Raw genomic sequence first — 9851 nt, 5'->3', positions numbered from 1 at the left:
CTCCCTTTCCACTCAGGATAATGCCTTCTTACCTAATCGAAGGCTTCACTGTAATTACCCACTCCAGAACCGTAGACATCTCCCTGGCTCCCTTGTTGTAGGATCTCGCCAGGTGTCCTACAACCATACCTTGTTTCAATCCAGCTTCCGCCCACTGCACAGCTGGAATTCCAGACACAGCTCTTCGTGCGCACTGGTTCCTCCACTTCCTCTCTCCCCACTCCACCACCACCATTCTGTCCTCAGAGAGTGCACCCCCCTTCCCTGTGGCTGGCTCCAGCCTGTGCCTCCATTCACTGCAGCACTGCAGCCGGGTCTTTCTCTGGCCCGCCGCATGCACTGAGACTTGGCCGATGCCACTCCTGCAGCCTGGAGCCGCCCAAGCTGAGCACGTGCATGGGAAACTGTCACACCAACAGAGAGGGTCTCAGCGGTTAGCAGAGTGGCTGAGGGCTCTCCCGGGCCTCTGGTCTGATGGATGAGGCGTGGGCTAGTGACAAGTAAATTGTGGTTCTAGTCATGGTATTTGGTGCTCCACAGAAGTTGTAAAATAGCCTCTTGGAAAGTTTAAAAACCTAAGCCAGGGAGCAAGCATTTGGTACAGCACAGAAGGTGCTGCTTGGGATACCCACATCAGAGGTCCCGGGCTTCAGTCCCTGCTCCGCGCCCAGTTCCAGCCCTCTGCTACTGTGCACCCTGGAGGCAGCAGGTGATGGCTCAAATACTCGGGTCCCTGCCACCCGCATGGGTGACTCAGACTGAGTTGCTGGCTCCCAGGTTTCAGCTGGCATAGCCACAGCTATTGTGGGAATTTAGGGAAGGAACCAGCAGAAGGAAGATCGATCTCTCTCCCTATCTCTCTCTCTCTCAAATAAATAATTTTCAAATAAATACAATAAAAGAAAATCTAAGTCAAGATAGGGAACAGATGTAGAGGAGAAGAATATATTGTTTCATATATTATTAGGTACTAGGTATTTCTCCTATATTATTTCCTTATCCTTATTATTATAAGGATATGAGTTTAGTATCGTATGCCTCAATTCATTTGTTTCCAAATTTGTTTTCATTTTATTTGAAAGGCAGAGAGACACAAAAAGAGAAACAGGGACAGACAAATAGGCAGACAGAGCTGTTCTATCTACTAATTTATTACTCAGTTGCCTGCAACACTCACAGCCGGGCCAGGCCAAAGCCAGGATCCTGGAACTCAATCCAGGTGTCCCACGTGGGTGGCAGGGACCCAAGTACTTGAGCCATTATCTGTTGCCTCCCCGGGTGCACATTAGCAGGAAGCTGGAATCAGAAGCAGAGCTGGGGTTTGAACCCAGGGAATCCACTATGGGATGCAGGCATCACCATCAGTGTCTTAACCACAGAACCAAACACTTGCCCCAGGGGCCTCAATTCCTGGTGAAGATACCTGGAGAGATTGTCGCGATCACAAACCCAGGATGTAGCAGCACTTGCATTTAATGCCAGAACTTAGCAACTCCGATCCTCTCCTCTTTTTTTTCTACACTGTGATGGCCCCTAAAATAGAGATTAAGGATGTGTGTTTATCTGGCAACGCAATTTCTGCCAACCGCTCTGGAAGTAGCTGCACTCACCGCTTTCCTGCAGTGGGAAGCACTCATAGTGTAGGGGCCTTGGGAGCTGACACGGAAGGGGTTCCCTGAAGCTCAGCCAGTGACTTACTACAGAGTCATGGTCAAAGTCTGGGAGACCAAGAGCTTGAAAGACTTGGTTCACCTGGGTAGTCTGTGTCTGTGCTGAGCTGATTACCCAGACCCTAAAAGCAAGACTGTGGGTCTGAGGTCCTCCTGAAACTCTGAGAGATACAGAGGGGACTTCTCAGCGCAGCATCATCTCGCCTGACAGTGGCTTGTGATGTCCCTGGAGTCCAAAGTCTTCCTGATGCAGCCTAGGGGAGCAGCTGCCTTCTGAGCAGTGGGTGTGGCACTGCAATGCAGCCATTCGTGGCCCGGAAGTCTGGCCCAGCTCCGAAATATCTGTCCCCCTACCCTTTGCCTTCTCATCGTGGACTTGACTTTCTCGGTCCCCTGTTAAAACTGCTTGGTATGAAATGCATGGTGCTGTAGCCCCACAGGCCTTGGGCCTCACCAGCCTGTAGACAGGCACACGGTTTCAGTGGACTCGCAGCATGAGTTGGCGCTACTGAATGTTATGTTAGAATTAATTAGAATGCAATGTTCCGTGACAGCTGCATCACCACCACCACGATTCATGAGAAATTCATAGTGACTTCAATAAATGAGGAATCCCCAAAAGCAGTCATTCTCTTCAAGAGTGCAGTGGAAAGGCAGGAGGCTAGAAGAAGGTCAAACAGATTTGCCCAAAGCAACGGGCCAATTAGAATCCACGGGGGTGGGCGTTTGGCACAGCTGTGAACATGCTGCTATGGAAGCCCACATCCCTATTCAGAGTTCCTGGGGCCAAGTCCCAGCTCTGCTTCTGATTCCAGCTTCCTGCTAACGCTCCCCCTGGGAGGCAGCAGTGATGGCTCAAGGAGTTGGGTCCCTGTCAGCCCCCTGGCTTCAGCTTGGCCCAGCCCTATTGTGGGCATTTGGGGAGTGAACAGTGGGTGGAAGGTCTATCTCAGCCTCTTTGTCTGTCTATCTCTACCTTTCAAATAAATAAAAAAAAAGTTTAAAATTTTAAGAAGAATTTACATGGTATTGATTACCTGTAATAAGAAATAAAACCTTAACTCAGTGGAAGTTTATTCCTCCCTGGTGTGAAATCCCAAATGTAGCATTCAGAGACCAACCTCCTTCTGTGTTGGGGTCTTCACCAGCTTCAATACGTGCCTTCAGAGATCATTCGCTCATGAGCTTCCTGCCAGTGATAGGAAGAAGAGAATGGAGGATTGTGCATGGGGAGGAGGGAGGCTAGCCTGGAAGTGAGGTGCCCCACTTCTACCTACGTTCCATGAGCTAGAGCTCAGCCATGCAGCCATAGTTGACTGCACGGGAAGCTGAGCAGCGTTCTTAGGTGAACAGCCAGCTCTCCCTGCCTCCCTGACTGCGGCCAACACGGCGGAGAGTCGCTGACTGTTTACGGAGCTCACTGGTGAAGCAGTCACAGAGGTCTCCTTGTAAAAGGTGTGTTCTTCCGGACAGCTTTTGCAGAAGGAACAAGGAAACGCATGCACAAAGACAGGCTCAACATTTCTGAGAGCCTGTAATAAGAGAAGGATTAAGTGTTCAGTACAAATCGGAAGGCGGAATTAAAGAGTTAGATACGAGATTTCCTTCACACTGGAACATGGTCAGAGGCTTGTGTACCCAAGGGAGCCTCTGCTTGTTGGCATTTCATTCTGCAGAGATGTGGGAAAGAAGTGGGTGCCAGGTGCCACTTCCAAGCCCAGCCCTGAGCCCTGTAATATTAATCTTTGGATCTGAGATCTGATGAATGGGGATGTGTAAGGAAAAGGCAGACAGGGTGACGGTCAGGTGAAGGAGAGGGCTTCATATCTGGAATCAGAAGGACTTGAGGTGCTTCCTGTCTTTGGAAGGCAGAGAGCCAGACAAAAAGAGCGCTATCCCATCTGTTAGTTCACTCCCCAAGTGCCCGCAACAATTAGGGCTGGGCTAGGCTGAAAGAAGGAGCCAAGAACCCAAACTAGGTGTCCCTTATGGTCAGCAGGAACCCACCCACTTGGACCATCACCTGCTGCCTCCCAGCATGCACACCAGCCAAGAAGCTGGATCTGACTCAAACCCAGGCTCTCTAAAATGGGACATGGACATCCCAAACACCGTGTGAAACACCCAACCCAAGACTTGGGTAATCAAGACGCTGTGTAGATCTGTCTTCTTGGGTGTGAAATAGAGATAACCCCTGAAAATGTTCTTGATTTTCAATGGATTCAGAGATCAGATGTGTGTGTGTGTATGTGTGTGTGTGTTGGTAAAATCTGGCATATGTTTAGAATTGCCCAACATATGCCAGTTTCCTTTCTCCAAGTGACCACCATTCTTCACTTGCCTTCATTATTAGAAGCTATCTCCCTTTGCTCTTGTTTAAAAAGATGTCATTAACCAGCACTACACATGGGTCTATAGAGTCCAGAAAGGTCAGCTGCCTACCAGGGCTCTGGCTTCCAATCTGTGTCTTGACCCAGGTTGCCCACCGCAAGCCCAGCTTAGCAGGAGTGAGGGTGTGGGTCTCAGCCCATCTGAGCCCCTGCATTGTCATCAGAGGGGACTTCACTTAGCAACATGGTGCGGGGGCTAACTCACTCATTGTCAGCCACCCAGCTATGAGGCTGGAGTCAAGACTGCAGCCCAGGTGGTCTGGTTCCTGCGCTCAGATTCTGAGCCTGCCACGCTACAGATCTGGCACAGGACGAACAAGTGGAGGTGGGAGGACATGTGCTTGTCATTCTCATGGTGTCCAGATCTTATCCTGCAGTCCCTGCCAGTGACCTCAGCCATGGCTTCATGCTCTAGTATCAGAGTGTAGGGAGCAGTAGAGCTGCTATTGGGAACAGTAGAGAACTCACTGGCCATTGCTGGTAAACACTCCCTCCCCTTGCAAAGGCTGTCACTGGGAGCAGGAGCCATCGGGTGGGGACATTCCCTGCTAGACAAGGAGCCCTTTACCACCTTGCCGAGAAATTATATAAGCGGTATTGGTCCTCCCTTGGCCGATGACTCCTTCAGCAGAAATTGGTCACATACCCAGTGTCGTGACCTCCATATGGGTGTCACTGTGCTGACTTAATAGTGTAGGTGTTGGAGTCTCTTCATGAATCAGTTTATAATAAATAGCAGAATAAAATACGGACAGGGAAAAATACATCTTTTTGTTTATCTCGTAATATTTCCTTAATGAGCAGAGGCATTTTTGCCTGAGCCATCTCTAAGTGCCCCGTTCAAGGCAATAAAAAGAACACAGTCCCTTTCATAGAAACCCTTAATAACAGTAGCTGCCAGTGTTGAGGCCAGTTTGTAGGCCAAACATATGAATGTGTCGTGTCTTGTCTTTTCTTTTCTCTTTTTTCTTTCTTTCTTTCATTCCCTTTCTTTCTTTCTTTTTTAAAAATTTATTTGTTTATTTGAAAGTCAGAGTTACACAGAGAGAGAAGAGGCAGAGAGAGAGGTCTTCCATGCGCTGGTTCACTCCCCAATTGGTCGCAATGGCCGGAGCTGCGCCAACTGAAGCCAGGAGCTTCTTCCAGGTCTCCCACGTGGGTGCAGGGGCCCAAGGACTTGGGCCATCTTCTATTGCTTTCCCAGGCCATAGCAGAGAGCTGGATCAGAAGTGGAGCAGCCAGGTCTTGAACCAGCACCCATATGGGATGCCGGTGCTTCAGGCCAGGGCTTTAACCCGCTGCGCCACAGCACCAATCCCATATTTTCTTTTTTTTTTTTTTGGACAGGCAGAGTGGATAGTGAGAGAGAGAGAGACAGAGAGAAAGGTCTTCCTTTGCCGTTGGTTCACCCTCCAATGGCCACTGCGGCCGGCGCATCGCGCTGATCCGAAGCCAGGAACCAGGTGCTTCTCCTGGTCTCCCATGCGGGTGCAGGGCCCAAGGACTTGGGCCATCCTCCACTGCCTTCCTGGACCATAGCAGAGAGCTGGCCTGGAAGAGAGGCAACCGGGATAGAATCCGGCGCCCCAACCGGGACTAGAACCCGGTGTGCCGGCGCCACAAGGCAGAGGATTAGCCTGTTAAGCCACGGCGCCGGCCCAATCCCATATTTTCTTTCACTTAGTCTGCCCAACAGCAAAGTAGAGGTGAGGGAAGCAGAGATTAATTTTCCCAGGTCCACAGCTGGCAGTGGAGGGGCCAGATGCGGACCAGGTTTGCCAGCCTCCAGAGTCCTCACTCAGTCCTCCGGGTTATACCCTTCACAACCTCGGCATGACCGGGTAAACAGCCAGAATGAGACAGGGGCTGTCCCTCAGCTCTCTTAAAACCACAGTCCCCAACTACAGCGGATCTGAGGGAGCGCGCAGAGTCCTCTCGAGCAAGAAAGAGGCTTAGCTGAAAGCAGCTCGCCGCCCATGGAACTGTGACCCGTAGCGCCGCGCGACGTGGAGCTGAGCTGTCTGGAGAGGCAGTGCAGAGGATTATCTGAGCACTTGGACCCAGCTGGATCGTAATGAGCACTAGTCAGGCACGCAGGCGTGAGTGACTAGTTCAGAGCCTCGTTCTTGGAGCTGGATTTTGATTTTGCCATTTAACTAGGATTTGGGGCCACATTATCAAACTTCACTGTGGCTTAGTTTCTTTGTCTGTAGAATGGCAATGGTAATTTCTGTCTGTGTTGGAATCATGCGAGGTGTCTTCCTAATTCCAGTGGCTCCCTGGAGGCTCCCATCCCCAACACAACATGCCAGCCTTGGCAGCTTTGTGTGACCAGCCATGGAGATGCCTGACTCAAACTGGGCTGATCAGACTCTCTCCCCCGGCGTTCGGATGTCGCATTCCTCCCACGGGATGGTTTGAGAAACAGGGACAGATGCTCAGCAGCGGCTGGAAGGTGAAGTTGGTGTGAAAGTGAAGCAGAGACGACACCCTCACCTCCCCATACTAAATCCCTGCTTTGGGCAATCACAGTCCTGGGGTCACGAGTGTTAAACATGGTAATGTCTGTAAGGAGCGTAGCTTAGGAGAAAGCAAGTACTTAGTAGGTAGTGTTAATGAATTGCTGTGACCTTGGCCGTCATCTGGGACAGCTTTTATTCAGGCCAGGGTCTTGCTGAGCTGCTTAGTTTTCACAAGAGAGGATCAAGTTTCTTGAGCATCTGTAGTCCCAACACAGTCTAAGTGTCTATTTAACTGGCAACACAAAAGAGCTGTACCCCAAGTTAAATCCGGGGAGGACAGGCACGTGCCAACCACTGGGGAGCACTTTGAGGGTCACTGATTCTTTTGTGGACAGCTAGGGTGCCAATCATTTTTGTTAAATTGCTCTTGTGCATCCTGGGAGACCTCGGTGACATTTGGTGTTCACTTAAAGCTTGACTGTATGAACAATTATCTTTGCCTCTTATATCAACGAGGTTGTTGTGGAATGTTTGTTTGCCTCTGTCTCCCTCCGAAGAGCAAGTCCCATGCCTGCTTTGTTCACACAATATCCCTAATGTTTAGCACAGGGCATGGCGCATAGTAAGTATTTTTCGGAAGTTGAATGCATTCTTTACTCACCGATGTTAATATTTGCTTGTTTGTAGTCACATACACAGAAAGTGACCACATGGAAGGATTCAAATGGAGGTTCGCTCAGCCCCAAAGCTGCATCCTGGCCGTCCTTGGTGCTTTCCCAGAACATCCACTGTGGCGACTCAGGGACACCACTCTGGGTCCCGTGCAGACTCATCTCCAGGCTCACGTTCCCCACCCTTCTCTCCATCCGCACCATTTGGTCAAAACCCCCATTCACCCATCTCCCTCAGTAATTATAGAGGAAAAAAAAGACCCACTGTGGAGCACTGAAGACGAAGGTAAACAAGATCGCATTGTAGCCATCAGGGTGCTCATAGGAGAGGCATATATCATAATAATTAATTATAGAGCTGTGTAAAATAATAATCACAGTGCAGTATGATAAGAACAAGGACGCGATAAGCACTAAGGGAAACTTCCTCACCCAGAGTGGGTGCTGGGCAAAGTTTCAGAGGTGATATTTGGGCTAAGCCTAAAGACATAAGGATTTTGACAGAGAAGGAAAAGGCAATGGAATTCCAAGTTCAAGGAAAACCTGAGCTGTGTTTCCTAAGACATGAGGTTCTTGTCAAGGTGGAGCTACCAGAGAGCTGCGCAGAGTACCTAGGTGATAGGGGTCTGGGGGTGAGGAGCAAGACAGGAGCCAGGGAAGCAGGCTGGGACCCCCACTGCCCAGCCCTGACTAGCCTAAGGGAAAACCAAGTACCTGCTGAGGGCACCAGCAAAACAGTGCACCCAAAATACAACCAGAAATGAGGACTAGGTCCAAGCATCTATTAGTTTAATTTCAACATGCCTTGGAGTTTTTGCAATTTTAAAAAATAGTTTTGTATCAGGTTTTAGCATTTTTAGAATTTGGATTTAATATGGAGACCATCTCTGTAAATTTTTCAGTGTTTAGAGTCTCTAAAGAAACAGGGCTATATCCCTGAAACTGGACACCAATTCATATCCACTCGGCTATGTGGGACTAAGTTAAGGCAGTTGGCAAAAGTGCTTTAGGAATGGCCTGTAACTAACCCCCTTAACCCACACAGGAGCCCTAGCAATGCAAGAGGCCAGTTTGTCCAAAGGACCTCTCACTAGGAGCATCTCAGAAACTGGGCCCACTAGGGATGGTCTCTTCCCATAGCCTCAGAATTAGGAGCCAGGACCCCTAGTGTTACCCCAAGTGCCCCACTTTCTGAAGTGCAGTCAGCCCCACTTTCTGAAGTGCAGACTAGCAAACTAGTCCCAAGCCCTCCAACCAGCCCAGACATCCTCGTTATCCTAGAGTTATACATGCTGCCCGGACCCTGCCACCAGCAGGGAGGGAACAGAGCATGTCACCCCCACACAAAACAAGGCAAGTGTGTGTTTAAGAAAATTATCCATCAGGATTGAGATTAAATGTAGTCTCGCTCCCCACCTGCCTGGTACTACAGGCTTACGCCCATTTCATTCCCAAAGAGTTTATTGGGAGTTTGGGTCTTTAGCAATTAACCTGTACAAGGTAAAGTGGAGCTCTAGTCCAAGAGCAGTACGTATGTGTCAGAGGCAAAGACCATGTACCTGTCTAGGTGCCCAACAACTGGAAGGATCAGACCAAGCAGAAGGAGACTGAAGTTGCCTCCCTACCACAAGCAGGAGCATCCCTGCCACTCTCCTATTGCTTCTCCCTGTCCTCCCTTTGAGGTGCAGGTCCTGGGGCAAGGAGGGGAGAAGTAAAAGAGCAGGCTGCACCCTTGCTACCTGGCTCCTGGCTCCTGCCTTGTAGTTTCTCTTAGGCTGTGATCCTCTCGCCTAGTGCAAGCCTGGCCCAGAGCAGTTAATGCTTGTGATGAAAATAAATGCACGAGTATAAACGCATAATAGAAGCAAGCATCTAGCCTCCACTCCACTCCACCCCAGCCTTTCTGGTTTACAGGTCTCAGTCACCAGTCAGAGGAAGGTGTTCCCTTGGCCCAAAGCCTGGCTTAGGCAACATGGCATCGCCCCGCAGTGTCAGTTTCTGGGCGGGGCTTAGACTTCCGCAGTCCCAAATCCCACCCTTGGCCTTGCCTTCCAGCTCACTGGGTGGAAAGGTATAAATTCCGGCAGCTCTCATTCACACGGCATTGTCACTGAAGACTTCTGCGAGCAACATGAATTTGGGAGGCTTCCTTCTCCTTGTGACCCTGGTCACCCTCAGCATGGAGGTGCAGGAGCTTCAGGCTGCAGTGAGACCCTTGCGGCTGTTGGGTGAGTCCAGACAGAAGGCAGCCCCTTTCTTCTCGGGATGGGGGACCGGTGTGTGCAGGGGGAGGAGGCAAGGTGGGGACCCTTGTCCTGAAGGTGGGCACCCCTGCCCTGAAGCCTCTCTCCCAGGGCCTGTTGACAGATCTCTTACCTCTCCTCCGTGGCCGAAGTCTTCAACATCTGCAACATCTTGACTCTGTCGGCTACTCCTCAGGCCTCCAGCTTCCTTCTCTCCTGGACTCTCTCACTGCATTTATTCCTCTCCCCAAATATTAGTGAACTCAGCTCACTCCTCTCTTCTCTCCACTCTGCTTCCTCCACATCAAACTGATTGCCTTGAAGAGATTCCTGGACTTCAAGACTGATTAATCTGATTGGAGGTGATGTCGCTTCTCTTCTGAGTTCCTTCAGGCCTGTGGAGCTGCCTCTCTCA

Source organism: Lepus europaeus, chromosome 18, assembly GCF_033115175.1.
Source record: "Lepus europaeus isolate LE1 chromosome 18, mLepTim1.pri, whole genome shotgun sequence".
NCBI lineage: Eukaryota > Metazoa > Chordata > Mammalia > Lagomorpha > Leporidae > Lepus > Lepus europaeus.
The sequence above is the reverse complement of the archived record's forward strand: the minus strand, read 5'-3'. Positions refer to the sequence as shown.